The sequence below is a fragment of the Opisthocomus hoazin genome, chromosome Z, assembly GCF_030867145.1.
Source record: "Opisthocomus hoazin isolate bOpiHoa1 chromosome Z, bOpiHoa1.hap1, whole genome shotgun sequence".
NCBI classification, from domain to species: Eukaryota; Metazoa; Chordata; class Aves; order Opisthocomiformes; family Opisthocomidae; genus Opisthocomus; species Opisthocomus hoazin.
In genome coordinates this window covers 32,161,521-32,177,046 of record NC_134454.1, presented here as the reverse complement: position 1 = coordinate 32,177,046, position 15,526 = coordinate 32,161,521, and the positions used below count along the sequence as shown (strand labels likewise).

Genomic DNA, 15,526 nt, shown 5'->3' with positions numbered 1-15,526 from the left:
TCTGCACACGAAGCAGTTACAGACCATAAAGTTAGAGGAGCACGTTGCTCTGCACATGGACTAGACTTCTGGGTTGCAAAAGAGTTTCTCACAACCCATTTCAAATGCACGAACAACAGTGTCAGAGCTATCCTCTGTTTGGGCTGCTGTCAAAATGCAATGCAATTAGGCCTGATTGTCACTGTTATCTTTGAGCATCTTTCCAGAGATCCCATGAGGATCCAACAGTTGACTCATGACTGCAATTAACCATCTCATTGTATATTTGTAGACATTTGTAGCAGCCGTGGAGGGGAAAAAGTGAATGTGTTGCCTAAGTAGAACAGAAATGTGTGTCCTGTCAGGCCTTCTAACCATTTTTCCCAAGCTACATTTAATTTTGAAAAAAAAATCTTCATTATAAATCAATACCTACCTCATTAGAACAAACTGAGCAGTTGCACTAATGGCTTACATTTAATTGACATAACTGGGTAAAGGAAATTAACAGTGTACCAGAGCGATATTGGATTACCCAATGTCATTAATCCTTTTTTTAATAAAGGAGCTTTGGAAAACTACTTTGGGAAAAAAAAATTGAAATGCTAGGTTAACTCGCTGTTCTTACCAATAGAAAATGTCAGGTTCTTTGGCCACTGTTGTTAAATCAGACAGGCACAGAACTCCTGGTAGGAGTGATATATAGAGGGGTTAGATGGAAAGGCTCATTTCTGACTGTGGGAAGATCGAGGATCTTGACAGAGACACAAAAAGGCAGCAGCCCAGCAAACTGTCCGATTAACTCTGCACTGTGGGCTGTCCCCAGCATTATCAATGAGACTGCTCACATTATGTCTGGTTTCACACAGCCTATGGGTTTTTTTTTGCTTCTGTGGGAAATAGTAGTTCAAGTGTTATTGATCCTGAATACAGGCGTCTATCCAAGGCTCAGCGTAACTGGTGTCTTACTCAAAGGAAGTATGGAATCCAGTTTCAGGCTGGCCACTAGTGGAGAATCCTGCTGCGAGAGCTTTTTTAAGTCTTTTAGCAATTAAGGTCTGCAATGTTGCTAGCAGAAGAACTAGTGGGACACTGTCAAGCAAAGAATTCTATTTTAAAAGTTTTTCTTTAAATGACATTTGTCAGACAGTAAATAATCTATCATATGACAAATGCGTACTTCAATTATGTGGCTGAAAATACAGTTATTAAATATATTAAATAAAATTCCTTAAAGAACATCTATTAATTTAAATATTAATTTTTAAATGCTTTTTCTCTAAATCAGCTCACAAACATTGCTCATTTTTATATCCCCTCAGTGGCATGGGCAATACAAAACTTGTGAGCAGGATGGTTCTGAATTTTCTGTCTGATTACCTTAACTGCAATGCACCTCATAAAGGCATGATGTCTCAGCAGATGTGCTTCTCTTTTAATGGCCCATTTTACATCCCAAGCTATCTCTTATGCTTTGCAGTTGTGGACTTGTTTACATCTATGCAGAGAAGTGTAAAGTGCAGACCTAATAGAAATAGTTCATTTTGTCACTCTCCATGTCAATGCAGCTCCCGTATGCTCAAAGTCTTAACAAGGTTAAAGCAGTGGTTAATTAGCACATTGAAATTAAAATCTAGTGGCGTATATGTTTACAGTTGGACTTGATGATCTTAAAGGTCTTTTCCAACCTAAAGGATTCTATGATTCTGTATTTGATACGCTGGAAAAAGTTTTGATGCTGTGTTCCCAGCCCAGCCTCACCTTGCCCTCGAGCACTTTTTGACCTTGCCTGCCACCCATGTCAAGGGGACCTGAAATGCTCCGTATGGCAGTGGAGATGCAAAGCACAAGCTGTTTACTGGCCATCCTGCTATGGCTGCACTGAAAGCTGAAATCACTTCCCTGCTAGTAATCAATAACCACAGAGCTTCTGCCTACTGAAACTGCCCACTACTTGCAACTCTGCCCATCAGAGGTGGCATTTGCTCCCAATGTAGGGAATGCTGACGTGTCTAGGAATAATCGTATTGGAAGTGTATTTAATACAGACAGATGGAGGAATATCTGCTTAGGAAAACACCAGAGAGCTTCCATGTGATGGAGCAGTTCCAGTGCATGCAACCTGATTGTATGCAAGTTAGCTTTGTAAATTAATTGAAAGGCAAGGAGGCAAGGGTTGGCACCCAGGTTACCTGCACACCCTCCTCTCTGACACTGAGACGCTTTCTCCTTAAGGAGATGTGATTTGCAGATCCCTTTGAAGTAGGAAATGTCTCTTTAATCCCAAAGGACAGACAGTAAATGGAGACCCTGGGTGTATAGCCGGGAGGGTTTTACAGGACCAAGTGGGGAGTACAGGCCATCCAACTTACGTGAAGAAATGCAAAGGAAGGTAAAGCGAATTGTGGCAGGTGAAATTATTTTTCCTCTGGATTTAACACTAAAAAAGGACAGCGGGCTTCTTGAATGAGTTTTTTTTATTACCTTGAATCCCCATCTTATCTGAATTACATCTGCTGTTATTATATTGCAAGATAAGAATTTTGCTTTATATGTTCCTGGCTTTTTTTTGTTTTGGTTTGGCTTTTTGTTTTTTTTTTTAATTATTTGTGTGTTGTGCTTGTGAAATACCAAGATAAACACTGTTCCAGTCTGGTAAGTAGTTGAATTTCTTACTGCAAAGGATACCAATATCTAATTCCATGAAAGTTTTTAAAAAATAAGTAAATTTTAAACAGGAATATTTTAAAACATTTTTCCTTCTCCTATATCGATTTTTTTTTACTTGTTAAAATAAAACTGGTGTTTGTGAGGTTTTTAGAGCATTCATAGTAAAGAAGTAAGATTTTTGATGTTTTCATCAAAAAATTCAACTGAAATAAAATTACTCTTTATAACAGGCAATTTCAGTAACAATTACATTTTTCCATAAACATTCATCATGACTGAAAAATGCTTGATGTTGTTTTGAGATACGGAACTTGGAAAAAACGTGACAGGTGTGGTTATTATGATACCAGATACAAAATTTAGAAACCTAAAATATTGCAGGATGATTCTCAGAGATGTAACATTAATATTATGCAGTTATTCGTGCCCTCGTTAGGCAAAATCTTTGACTGCGGAGAATTTCTTATTTATCTTCTTACCTTGAGGAAGAAATTTTTCATTGTCTGAGGTATTAAGATCAGGGTCTCAGCAGCACACAGTGCAAAAATCTATATATTTATGCCAAACTAGACGTAGTCTACATGAAGGACTCTCTTCGTGCAAATTAACATTTAAAAACCTCACCTTTCTTTTCCCCCTATATGTCAGTGACACATACTCTGTGTACTCTAACCTGTAGTCAAACTTTGTACAGTTACAATTTGACAAGTATGAATTCTTGTTAAAAAGACTATTTACTGAAAGCAGACTTCTTACTTGGACTGCTGCTTACTTGCAGAGATCCAAAATAAATACACACTAAATCACGACAGTCTCATACTGTGTGATTTATAACAGTATTAAATTGATGAAAAAAATCCACTGTACTGTTTTAATAACAGTTCTTGATGTTTTCTAATTAAAATAAAACAAAGGCCGGCACTGTGTCTGCTAGTCACGCGCACAGCACGGTTCACAGAATCACAGAATATTTGGAGTTGGAAGGTACCTCGGTGGGTCATCTAGTCCTACCCTCCTGCCGAAGCAGGGTCACCTACAGCAGGCTGCACAGGACCTTGTCCAGGCGGGTCTTGAATATCTCCAGAGAAGGAGAATCCACCACCTCCCTGGGCAGCCTGTTCCAGTGCTCCATCACCCTCAGAGGGAAGAAGTTCTTCCTCATGCTCTGACAGAACTTCCTCTGCTTCAGTTTGTGCCCATTGCCCCTTGTCATGTCGCTGGGCACCACTGAAAAGAGTTTGGCCCCATCCTCCTGACACCCACTCTTGAGATATTTATAAACATTTATTAGGTCCCCTCTCAGCGTTCTCTTCTTCAAGCTAAACAATCACAGCTCGCTCAGCCTCTCCTCATAGGACAGATGCTCCAGTCCCCTCATCATCCTTGTAGCCCTCCGCTGGACTCTCTCCAGTAGCTCCTCATCTTTCTTGAACTGGGGAGCCCAGAACTGGACACAGTACCCCAGATGAGCTCACTAGGGCAGTGTAGAGGGGAAGGAGAACCTCCCTCGACCTGCTGGCCACACTCCTCCTAATGCACCCCAGAATGCCATTGGCCTTCTTGGCCGCCAGGGCACACTGCTGGATCATGGTCAACCTGTCATCCACCAGCACACCCAGGTCCCTCTCCAAAGAGCTGCACTCCAGCAGGTCCGCCCCAAGCCTGTACTGATGCATGGGGTTGCTCCTCCCCAGGTGCAGGACCCTGCATTTGCCTTTGTTGAACCTCATCAGGTTCCTCTCTGCCCAACTTTCCAGCCTGTCCAGGTCACGCTGAATGGCAGCACAGCCTTCCGGTGTATCTACCCACACCTCCCAGTTTGGTGTCATCAGAAAACTTGCTGAGGGTACATTCTAACTCTTCATCCAGGTCGTTGATGAAGAAGTTAAACAAGGCTGGGCCCAGTACTGACCCCTGAGGGACACCACTAGTTACCAGCCTCCAACTACACTCAGCGCTGCTGATGACAGCCCTCTGAGTTCTGCCATTCAGCCAGTTCTCAATCCACCTCACCGACCACTCATCCGGCCCACACTTCCTGAGCTTCGCTAGGAGGATATTATGTCGAAAGCCTTCCTGAAGTCTAGGTAGACAACATCGACAGCTCTCCCCTCATCTACCGAGCCAGTCATGTCATTGTAGAAAGCTGTCATATTGGTCAGGCATGATTTCCCCTTGGTGAATCCATGCTGACTACTCCTGATAAACCTTCTTTTCCTCCACTTGCTTGATGATGACCTCCAGGATGAGCTGCTCTATCACCTTTCCCGGGATGGAGGTGAGGCTGACCGGCCTGTAGTACCCTGGGTCCTCCTTCTTGCCCTTTTGGAAGATTGGAATGACATTGGCCTTTCTCCATTCCTCGGGCACCTCTCCTGTCCTCCAGGACCTCTCAAAGATGATGGAGAGTAGCTCAGCAATGACACCCACCAGCTCCCTCAGCACTCGTGGGTGCCTTTCATTGAAGCCCATGGATTTGTGGACATTCATGTCACTTAAGCGATCCCTCACACAGTCCTCCTCGACCAAGGGAAAGTCATCCTCTCTGTGGTCTTCTTCTCTTACGTCCGGAGCCTGGGATTCCTGAGGGCCTGCCTTGGCACTGAAGACTGAAGCAAAGAAGGCATTCAGTAGCTCTGCCTTCTCTGCATCCTCCGTCACCAGCACACCCGCCTCGTCCAGCAGCGGCCCCACTTTGTTCCTAGCCTTCCTTTTGCTGCTGATGTAGTTGAAGAAGCCCTTCTTGTTGTTTTTGACATCCCTTTCCAGCTTCAATTCCAGGTGGGCTTTGGCCTTCCTCGTCGCATCCCTGCATGCTCTGACCACATTCCTGTACTCTTCCCAAGTGGCCTATGCCTCTTTCCACATTCCATGGACCTTTCTCATCCACCTGAGCTCCGCTAGAAGCTCCTTATTCAGCCATGCAGGTCTCCTGCCTCCTTTTCTAGATTTCTTTCTCAGGGGGATGCACCACTCCTGAGCGTGGAGGAAGTGATGTTTAAAGAGCAACCAGCACTCTTGGACCCCCATGCCTTCGAGAGCCCTGGCCCACAAGATTCCTCCCAGTAGCTCCTTGAAGAGGCCAAAGTCAGCCCTCCTGAGGTCCAAGGCTTTTATCCTACTTATCGCCCTGCTTCCTCCACGCAGGATCCTGAACTTGAACATTTCATGGTCACTGCAGCCGAGTATGCCTCCAGCCTTCACATCCTCACACCAACTGATATTTCCTGGGCTAGTAAAAAAGGCCAGACTAAGTCAGGCATTGATTAAACTAAGCAATTTGCAAATAACTTTTTAGTTGAAAGGCGGTCAAAATGCAAAGAGAGCTTCAAGAAAATGAGGCTAATGCAACAAATCACAATTGGGAAAAAAGATGGAAACTCTGCAAGTGACTTAACTCATGTAAAAGCTGAAACAGGCTTCCTGACTTTTGCTATCTCATGTAATTTGTATCATTAATAATGTAAATGTAAGAACAACTTTAAGGACAACTTCTCCCCTATTTAGGCTAAAGAGTTCTTAGAGCATTGCTTTGACATTTTCCCCCATTTGCCACTTTCAAAATATCAGTAATCATGATCCTGGTCTTAATTTACTGGAAGGCAGAGGAAAAGAGATATTGGGTGTATTTATTCTGAGCACTGACATTTGAATAACAAAGGACATAAGAGTACAAAAATAAATGTTATTTTTGTTGACTATCCAGTGAATATCCATTCCCTAATGGGCCATTTATGTACCCAGAAAACAATTTAGCAGTTCAACCGAAAGCCTCTTTCTCTCTTGCTGTTTCTAGAATTTGACTTCTTGAGTTTGCACTGCCTGTATTTCTCCCACTCCGCATTCAGCAGAAACTACCCCAACAGATGTTCTAAAATTCTTCCTCGCACTAGCAGAGTCAACACACAAAACATTTTACCAGTACAGCTATAGAGGTAAAGACTGTGAATTTGCACCAACACTTAATGTGGGTAGCAAACCCCCTTGAATAAGAAAGGATTATAGTGACACAGGCCACTTCTGAGACCCAGAGAGCTTACTGACTCCCCCCATATTTACCCATGGAGTTTGCCAGTTTGCCACCATGCCTAAAACTGGCAGATTTGGGGGGCAAAACTCAGCGTTAGTCTATGCCACAGACACAACACAAAACCGATGCTAATGAGGTGACCTTTTCCCAGAAGAGTTCCCCAATCTAGCAGTACTTAGACAGAAAAAGATATCAAAAAAACTACTCACCTAGGAAGACATCAGATGTGCTTTGACACATAGCAGGCACATAGGTTTAAAGAGAAGATTAGATTTGGGACTGTACAGAGTGGAAATGTCACATTCAGAAGAAGAATCAGGGGAAACTGAGAAGTTGCACAGTTTGACCTCGGTTTGCAGCCAAAGGTCTAAGAGACAGCTTTACTGTTGCTGAGTAGGTGCCTCATGCCATGCATGGTGCTATTAAGGTTTTAACAGTCATAAATAACTGTAGGATTACGGCAGAATTTTCAGCAAACCAAGACAAGCAACTTAAAAGTTTTAATTTCTGTGAAGTGATGAACAAAATGACCAGCAGCACTGACAGACGCTCCAGTGGCTCTCCGCATCGTGGTCATGCTGTATTTCCACACCTCCCTGCAGAACTGGCCTTTGTAAGGAGGCTCAACTGGAGAAAACTGGGAAAAGCTCTCCTGCTCCCTCCTGCACAGCAAAGGGCCCACACTGCTGAAAGTGGAGAGGGTGGAAGTGGAAATGGAAAGGGCGAAAGTGGGAATGGATAACAGGGTACCGGTTTGGGCAGAAATGTTCAGTCACTGTAAATCTCCTCTGCATCTCTTTGTTATCTTCTTTGCATTAGCAAAGGTGCAAGGAGGGCATATGCATGCCTTTCCATACATATATATGCTCTCACTCCTCCCGGAATACTACATAGCCCATGCACTTCTGGGATACTTTACCTCTGAGGAACAACAACCAGCTGAAAGATGAGTCAGTGACTGACCACCTTCTGCACGAGGCTGGGAAACAGGAGACCGCACACTTTTACCAGATTTTGGTATCGACTACTGTTGCTACAACAGCAAAGAGCACAGACCCTCAGTCTTCAGCAGAGGAGAGTTAGGCAGTCCAATATAACCTAGAGACTTTTTTCCACAACAATTTCATACCAGCCTTCAATGCACAACCAGGCTCTGAACAATGCTGGGTGTATAACAACCATACAAGAATGAAAATTAGTGTCATGGGTAGCCAAATAGGGAGGAAAGAGCATGCAATATGCAGATTCATTGGGCATTCTGGCATGGTCAAAGTGCAGCAAAGCCAGCCTTGGTTGTCTCATCAATGTCCCACCACAAATTCAAAGCTTGTTTTTCTGTATTTACTGAAGAATACACCTCTCACCATGCTGCGTGCAAGCGATTTGTGCACAGTAAACTTATGTCTGAGGTAATTGCCATTCACCAGCAACAAACCTCTGTGCAAATATATTTTCCCTCTGAAGTTCAGGGCTGAAATTGTATCTGCTTCATTTTTTTTCAAGACAGTCAAAAATATGCTGGAAATTCAATGCTGTGTCAGATGACTTTAAAGAATTTTCCAGCTCTTTCCATTTCCACACACTACTCCATTAAATAATTTCTCTCAAGATAAGATCAAATGTGGTTAGAAGCTAAAATTCTATGTTTAAATTAACCCTGACCTCCTTTCTTTTTGTCTTCAAAAAGTCTGCCAAATTCTTCTGACTGTCATACATTTAAAGGTCCATTTGTCATTGGTATAAATTGACATAAAAATGAATCTTCACTACTTTTTTCTTCTCTCTTATAGGACTCAAGAGAATATTCTGGTGCCAACAAGAGTGTGTATGCAACAGAAGAGTGGGGAGGGGGGGAAGCTTGTTATCTGTATAAAACAACCAAGAAAACTAATTTCAACAGCTTGAAGGCCCTTATGTCAACTGAAGGTGCCAAGGCTTTGTAGCATATTTTTTTCCTAACTTTTTTTTTAAGAGTAGTCTGTTTTTCTTTCCATAAGCTGAAAAAATATTTTTATTGTTTTTTAAAGGTTTTTTCTTATTTTAATATTTTCTCAAACCCTGTTAAGCAGGAATGGTCTAAGATTTTGCTGAAAGATTCCTAGAAATCTCAGACTTGATTGTTATGAGATTTTACAGCTTACTTGAAGAAAGTGGCAGTTTCAATAGTCAACAACAACGGCTTCTTTTCACCCAAATGTTCCTTGTACACTGGAAGTAAACAGAGAGCAACATCAATAGATACAAAGTAAACAGTTAAAAGGTATGATTAAAACCCTTTATTCTGCAATGGTTAGCTTCTGCCCTTACACTTTCAACAGATTACCACTTAACTGAAGAAAGAACACAAACCCAGCCCCTTGCATAACCCTTTCTCATAAATATATTAGAAAAAGGACTGAAGGTACAGTTTGCCATATAGTTTGAAAGGCCAATCCTAATAGCAGGCATCCTCGGTAGAAGAGACTAGGAGAGACACATCTCAAAGGAACTGGAGAGTTTGTATCTAGCACATATCTAAAGCTTCATGCAATGAGAGAAGGATACCAAAAATTAACAACTTGAGTTATAGAAGCAAGCCTTTATGGTATCAAGCTTTCTGGTGGAAAACTGATTGTGTCCATGGCAGCTGACATGACAAAGGCTTCTACATAAAGTAGAGATGTTTTCTTTGATTTGAGTAGGTTGTTCAGAACTTGCAGCTGAAAAAGGAAAAAAAAATGTATTTGGGCTGAAACTCAGATGTTTTTAGACCTTGGGTGCATAAAATTTGAGGCCAAAAGTAATAATTTTGCATGACATATTTCTTGCTTGCAGGGCAGCTGTTTGAGGCTCTGGAGCCTGATCGACAATCTAAATTAAATTCAGGGGTAACTGAAATAAAAATAACTGACCCTCATTTCTCCTGCTACAGAGAATCCAGTGACTGCTGTGAAAATAATGTCACCTGATAGGAGCAATAGGTGAGCTAGGTATAATTCTGCTAAAGCATATATAAAATTCAGAAAAAGCCATGTTCTTAAAGCAGCCTCTCTGCCCACTGTTATTATCTGTATGCCGAGCAAAATGTTCATTTGCAAGGCCACGAAACAGTCAGAAATATACACAAGAGTGCAGAATAACATGGTATTGAACGCTAATAGAGAAAGCCCTTATGTAGCAGAACTGGTCAAGAACAGGATTGATGCTGCAATTAGTTATTAAAAGGGATCTGTACTATTTGTCATATGAAGGGAAATAGTGTGTTGCCTCTTTTTCATTCTGCCTTAAGTCTATTTTAAACTTAAGAAGCCACTTCAAAGACCCACAGACCTCTGAAAGAAAATACCCCAAACCCACCTCTTTGCATGGAAAATATGAAACTATTGAGGGGGAAAACCTCAAAAATTTATTCCCGTCTTCAGACAGATTCTGTCTGTTACTTACCCTGGCTACAGAAATACCCCTCCTGGGGCTGCAGTGGGAAAATCCCACACTCTGTCTCTCCTCTTCCTCCCCATTCATTTCTGTCTTCTGCCTCTGACAGGAGAAGGGCTGAGTCTTCATCTTGGTCAGAAAGATAAAGTGGTTTCATTAAGCCAAAGCAGACTCAACATTCCCCTCATTCTACCCCAGCTCAACAGCAAGACAGATCCTACACAAGCTGGGGCTCACCTGGACTGCCAAAGTGCATGCTAGAAAGAGTTTGAGCACAGATGCCTGAATTTTTTGTTTGTTTGTTTCGGGGGGGACAGGACAGCACTTCATCAACACAGGAATGTATTTTTCACCACTTCTATGTGTTTTACCACCAGAAGTACATCAAATATGCCTGTATACCCTCTGTATCCAAAGTTGAAGCTATTTCTTATGCAGAATTTAATCTTATTATCTGAAGTGATATTTACCTTCTTTAATGGAGAAACAAAAAAGAGAAGAGAGGAAATCGAGAAGCTTGAAAGTCGAGCAAACCTCCCTGGGACATAATTTAAGTAAAAAGCAATAAATTTGCCCTTTTTCTGCCTCCTTTACAATAACAAAATTTAAACCTTAGCATTTTCTCATGCGACATGAAACCTGCTTTCTGACCAGCTCTGTATAGGAGATACTAAGTGGCTGTAAGCCCTGGTGCAGCACAAACGGCCATAAAGACTCCTTGTCAAAGCAGATAAGGACAGTGCCCTTCAGGGGACTTGAAGCTGCTGCAAGGGCGGGCATGATGAACGCCCTGACAAGGTGGACAGGAAGACTGAGGAGCAAAACCATGGATGGTGCAGCAGCCAAAGAGGAACTGGAGACCTTGTGGGCAGCCTGAACTCAGTGTTCTTCAGAGCTGCACCTCATCCCAAATGAGAAAAGTGCATCTGCCAACCCTTTCCAACTCATGGCTGGGTTCATCGTCAAGTGCCAATGTTTCCTCTGAGAGCACCACACAAATGTCTAGGTCACTGCCTCACCCACTCTGGCCTGGGAGCAAGGAGTAAACCACAGGTCCCAGCTCTGAAAAGCCCTTAGTGTGTGACATTTCTTTTACAACGTGGCCTTTTGTTTCTATCTGAGCACAGCTCTTTATTTTCTTTCTGTTCTTGATGATACCTGGGAAGCCCAAAAGCCCTTTGGCAGAAGTATTCTGGCCCTTTGGGATTCACTGCTGTCATGCCTCCTGTATGGCAAAGCACGAAGCCCATGAAATGAGGTAGAAGGAAAGTACTAATCATCAAGAGAAGGGAGGACAGAGTGAAAACATAGAAACTGTAATTTATGAAGTTAATTTATCCCACAATACTTTCCATATGCTTATGCTCAAGGAGAGATTTACGTTGTGTGCAGTCTTACCGTTACTTAAGTACTGTCCCTGAAAGTAAGTAACGTAATTTCACTGAAATGGCTGTTGCATTGGCCTTTTTCTGTTCCGCCACAGCCACTTCTAAGCCGCTGCATTCCTTTCCCACAACTTGGCCGTTCCTCCAGCTGATGAGTGATGGGGGCAGCGAGGAAGGACAGCATAGCTGCCTCAGCTGCTGAGCTGCACGTCCCGGGAACAGGCCAGGCAGCGATGCCAGTGGGCTGCACCCCTGCTCCAGGGTGCTGTCTGCTGGTACTCAGACAGCCAAAAAGGAAGCAAGGTTTAGCTGGGACAGTGAACTGAGAAGCAAAAAATTCTCTTCTCCCTCTCTCAGCGCTGTCTCAGCTGGGTGCTCACACCAAGCTTTCCTCTTGATTCATCTCACAAAAACTGCAGCAAGACTGCCTAACATGTGGGGCTTTGACACTGAAAATTTTCTCTTGATTACTGGGGGAAAAGAAATTCATGCATCAGCATGCAAAACCCCTCTGAGATCTGCTGTGGTGTGGGGAGTTGTGACCGTGTTAATGCCCACTGAAATGCATGTGGCATGTTGGTATTTTAGCAGTGGTGTTTGTGTTTGGTGTGAGAACTGCCATTGTTTGGTGGACATGGAGCATGCTACACCTGTGATGAAAAAACACGGGAGGATATCAGGGTAACTTACTCCTCACACGTAAAGTTGTCCTGTGGAGAGGCCCAGGGCCAGCCATCGGCACAGAAGGGAAGTGGTGGGACAGGTTCAGCAGTTTCAAGGATGAAGAGAAGGCATGGGAGGAAGGGTGACAAACCACGAATAGAAAGGTGTCTGGTAGGCAGTAGCTGTGCAGGACCCTCACGGTAGGTACTCATGTGGGTGAAATGAGTGGATTACATTGTACGTGGCTGGTTCCCACAGGTAGGTGGCAATGCAGGAGTCACAGATGGATCCACCAAGAGAGTAAAGAAGGACAAGAGCAGTGCTTGCAAAGATGGTATTTTTCACAAGTACAGCAGACTGGCTGCATATTTAATCCCAGGAAAAAAAAGAAGCGATCTTGCCAAGGCACTGCTGCTAATGCAACACCTTTACCCCGTGCGCTCCCTCACTTTGGATCACAGTTATATCCCTTTTCTCCTGCATGGATTTAAGCAGGTTTAATCAGACTCCGACAACACTGTAACAGCTTTCAAGATCCTAGAGCCTTGGAAAAGTCTGTCCTTCAAAAATAAGATGGCAAGTTGTAGACACACTGAGCTTTCCTCAAGCACATTGGCAATAACAAAGACACGAGCCCGGTCCATCTTCCTGGGACAGGGAAGAAGACATATAGAAGTGGTCACTTAAACCTCCCTGATCATGACATCGTTTTTAAGAAAGGCTACAGAACAACAGAGAGACACTTGAAGCAGACACTAGGGTCAACAACAGTGCTCTATCATCCTACCCTCCAGGCAAGCAGGGGGAGCGTAAGAAGGCAGGTATGGGTTAATGTGCCACAGATAAGCCCCTGAGGGCTTGACTTCGCTTCCAGAACAGAAGCTAACAAAACCATGGTTCTCCACAAGCCTGGATACTTTTGTTGTGGATGTAAGAAAACACTTACGTCCTCGTTTTTGCTAAACTCTTGGGCACAGTGACACCCGGTGGCAGTGACTGCCATAGCCTGCTTGTACGTGCTGTGCTACAGGCGCCTTTTACTCTCCCCAGTGTGCTGCTTTGCCTCGCTAATTTTCCAGAGACCATCATCGCAGCCAGCAGCAAAAGGAGGGCCCTCAGCTCCCACAGTAAATGCTTCCCTGTGTGCCCATGGCTGCAAAACCTGAGGAAGAAAGAGATTTCTTGGCTGCAGCAAGGATATGTATGAAAAGGTTTGTATATGAACAAACCTTGTTATGGCAAGGTGACCAATCTTTCAGATTACAAGATGCGTCTTCCTCTCACAATGTCCCTGAGAAATAACGATGTGCTGTCATTCCTATTCTGGAAAGTGGAGACTGAATCACAGGTAGTCTGCCCAAATTTCTTACCAAAGGGGCCAACAGCAGAAGAAGCACTGGAGTCACACGCCCAGTGCTTTCCCCTTTAAACCGTGTTTCCCCCCCTGTTCACCACTCTGAGGTGAAGGCAGTGCTACGGGGTCAGGTTTGTGCTGGACGCACATTGACCTGCTGCGAGACCCAGGGCAATGCAACTCCCCTCTCTGCAGCCACTGCTTGTGGATGGGGTGGTGCTGAGGCACCTGCTCGGGAAGTGCACAGCTCATCCCCTTGCTTGTCCATTAATCCCTCTGCTGCTCACAAACCCACCTGTCTCCTCCGCTTCATGCAGGGATGCTCAGAAAGCATTTGGTCAGTTTTTGGTACTGTGTCTTTCTACAGCTCCTCCCTGTTCCTAGGTTAGGGTCTCCGCTGGCTCTGCAGATAGCCTGACACGTTAAGCATTTTAGTACCCTGCCTTCCTCTGGTCAGACTTTTTCCCTTGCTCTTGTCCTCTCGGAGTGACTCACTGACATTCCCAATTTGCATCCCGAGTCTCACGTCCCTCTGGTTTGCAGCGGGATGCCCGGAGCAGGGAACCCCAGGAACGCTGGGTTGGTGAGAGGGGAGCTTGGAGCTGCGTGGGAATGCCTCTCTGAAATAACTCCCCACCGGAGCAAACCTACCTGCACGAAGTCCCAGGGTTGTGACACCTGGCTGCCTGCCCAGCCTTGCCCCACGCTGCCTTCTCCTGCTCCGCATACAAGAACATGGGAGAAGATGGGTGTCTCCGGGGTGGAGAGCCTGCAGCTAGCGCCCACAGGACCAAAGCAGAGCGGGCAGCTCCTGGAGCTGCTGGATCGCACTTGGTGGATCGGTTGCCATGGAAACATGCTGGGGAAGATGGGTGGCAGCCATGGGAACAGAGAGCATCCATGCTCACACGACTGCCGGGATGGGGATTTCCTCCGCAGCCCGCGCACAGGGTGTGTGTAAGCAGCGGGGCGAGACTGCACTCGCTGCTTCTCCTCTCGTCTGTATCACAAACTGTTTTGTGAGGTGGAGCTCCAAGACCTGTTCATTTATTTGGACTTTTCCTCTCTCCTGATTTCATCATCGCTTCTGGAGACTGTGAGTAGTGAACTCAAACGATGCCTCAATGCTGCTTCCAGGCAGAACGGGAGGCAACTGAGCAACACATTTTCTTGGAAACTGTAACATCACTCCTGCCTCAGGCTTCGTGTGTGGGTACCTACACCAAGCTGTTGGGCACACACACTGCAGACCTGCAAATGAAAATGCAGCAGATGTAGCCAGGAGCAGGATATCGCACTGTGTATGCATTGTGTGTAAATGGCTGCGTGCAGAAATAGCACTGGTGTGGTGTTCTCGGGGGCATGCTTCCAAGTGCTGCTTTACAAGCACCTGTTCAGTATATAAGCCCTAAACTATGTAGTATAGAAGGTTTCATATTTCTTTAGGATTTGGGTCCTGCCTGTCTTCAGCCCTGTGAGTGTTGCTACCTGTGTGCTCTGCGTGAGCCTCCTGGGTGTCACCTGTCCATGCAATGTCCCAAGTCTGCAAGGTAGAGGAGCTTTTTGTCTCCAGTGTTAGAGATGAGTAAATTCAAATTCCTGAACTTCATGAAAAAATCCAATATGTGCTCAAAGAAATTTGCATATTAGTTGCTTCCTCCCTCCAGTCAGGAAAGAGGGAGAAAAGGCCAGACCTTTCCAGCCTGTTGCTGGGGAGAGAGAAGTGGTGCAGCTGATAGGGAGGAGAGGAACCCAGTGCTTCCAGGAGAGGTTTCCCACACACCCTGTTCATCCTTCAGGAATAAACTGTGTGGGCTTGGAGGCGCAACCAGCACCACTGTAGATATAACTGAAGTCGGAGGGAGCATCAGCTCACTGTGCACTCTGCCCCCACCCTTCAACGATCTCTGCTTCTCCTGTTCCTTCCTCATGTCTTTGGGTACCTGGAAAGGACTTGCTGAGCAAGAGGCTGCATTTCTTTGTGGGGTCCAGAAACATCCAGTGGGTTTTTTCATCGCTACAAACTCGCGC

The 15,526-nt window shown here is 44.6% G+C and overlaps 1 long non-coding RNA gene across 1 annotated transcript; it reads right to left on the bottom strand.

The window, feature by feature from the left end:
- Window positions 1–8,985: 8,985 nt before the first annotated feature.
- On the bottom strand, window positions 8,986–14,275 carry LOC142358964 (uncharacterized). Its single transcript, XR_012762004.1, has 3 exons — window positions 14,147–14,275; window positions 10,103–10,222; window positions 8,986–9,378 (listed from the first exon to the last, which is right to left on the bottom strand). It is a non-coding gene; the product is annotated as an uncharacterized LOC142358964 (long non-coding RNA).
- Between the last annotated feature and the right edge of the window lie 1,251 nt (window positions 14,276–15,526).